This window comes from Cyprinodon variegatus, unplaced genomic scaffold, assembly GCF_000732505.1.
Source record: "Cyprinodon variegatus isolate N-32 unplaced genomic scaffold, C_variegatus-1.0 Scaffold155, whole genome shotgun sequence".
Classification (NCBI taxonomy): Eukaryota; Metazoa; Chordata; class Actinopteri; order Cyprinodontiformes; family Cyprinodontidae; genus Cyprinodon; species Cyprinodon variegatus.
The window spans coordinates 628,858-630,454 of NW_015150608.1; the positions used below are offsets into that span (position 1 = coordinate 628,858).

Here is a 1,597-nt window from a genome sequence, read left to right on the forward strand (position 1 = left end):
TCTTACAGATTCTTCTGAGAGCGGGCAGGCAGGTCTTTGGCAGGTTTGATTCTCCAGAGTTCTTCAGAGATCAGACTGACTGATTTCCAACAGGGAAACTCTTCCAGATTTTCAGGTTTCAGGCAGGTTTAACCTGGGAAGCAGAGAGGACAAAAACAGATTAGGTTCAGGTTTTCTGAAAGTCAGAGATTCAGACAGGCAGGTTGGCTCAGGCTTGCTAACCATAACTGGCAAACACTCTGGCGTCGGAGTGTAGCTCTCCGCCTCCATATGTACTGGTCTCCTGATGAGCAAACGAGCCACAGGTGGTGAAGTCAGCTCCAGCTCCAGGAGACCTAGAACGCCCTCTGGTGGAGAAAGGTGGACAGACCTCCAGATCCCAACAATTAGAAGGCAGAACTTTCCTTCAAGACTGACGATTGTTTTCTACTTTCGGCTACTTTAGATCTAAGATGAAATGTAAAATAATTGGAAATATGGGTAAAAATATGTTGAGACTCCACAAGAGATTGGATTCTTCAGAAATGGGTGCAGTACAGTTTGTCCGATTGGCGTTGCCATATGTTTTCACAATAAGAAGGGGCGGGGCCCCGAGCAGATCTGACCACCCGAGCAGATCTGGCACCTACACCGACACAATAAATTTTTACTATATTTTATTTATAAATCAATTTTTTCTACCTTTCTAAAGTAGCATTTCATAGATCATTTTGCCTTAAAATGTGTGATTTACAGGAAGTGGTTTTTATTTAAAAGAAAACAAAGATTGATGGTGTCCCTTCCTGCTTTAAAAATTCTGGTAACAGCTGCTCTATATCACAGCAGCTGCTCCCTGTTTTCCCTTTGAATATCAGACCACACAGTAGAGCCTAAAATACACGCATTGTTTTATGCCATTAGAGCAGTAGGCAATATGTTCTCTTTTCCTTTAGAGTGAATTATTGATATACATTGAGCAGCTAATGTCTCTTCGTCTGTCCTCCTCACACATTTTAATCTGCCATTCTTTACACTGCTGGGTGAAAAGCAACCCTGTTTATTATCCAGATATGCTGTGATTTAAAGGTTCTATAGCATGCTGCTTTTTCCAAAGCGTATAAATGATGTAATATTGCCTTTTACCTTGTAACACTAGTTGTTTTCTAGTGATGGTTTTTAAGCAGGAGGAAAGACACCTGCCTTCACTAAGACCTTACCTCCCAGTGTGTGTCTACCACCCATTCCATGATGGGGTCCCAGAAGGGACTTTATTTTATCTTTGCAAAGAGAGAACAGTTCATCATATGGTTCACACTTCATTATTGCTTGGTAATCAGCCCTGTTCTGATCTGGACAGCATTCGTTCCCCCGTAATTACAATAATGGAAAGTAGTCAGAGTCAAAACAAATTACACTTTGGTTAAACAGTACCATGTTATGAATAAACCTTGAGAAAGAATCTGGTTTCACTGGAAAAAAAATGGAAATCTGGATAAGTAATTTTTTCTTAAAATAAGTGCATTTGTTCTTGAATTGGGGAGGTAAGAGACATTTTGCCAATGGAACAAGACAATTTACATTTAAAATAAGAAAACACAATTGCGTTGTCTTATTTCAA

The 1,597-nt window shown here is 40.1% G+C and overlaps 1 protein-coding gene across 1 annotated transcript in view; it reads left to right on the forward strand.

The window, feature by feature from the left end:
• Window positions 1-1,597, forward strand: part of kcnh2 (potassium channel, voltage gated eag related subfamily H, member 2) — a 368,885-nt gene that overhangs the window by 83,990 nt on the left and 283,298 nt on the right. The window lies entirely within an intron of this gene.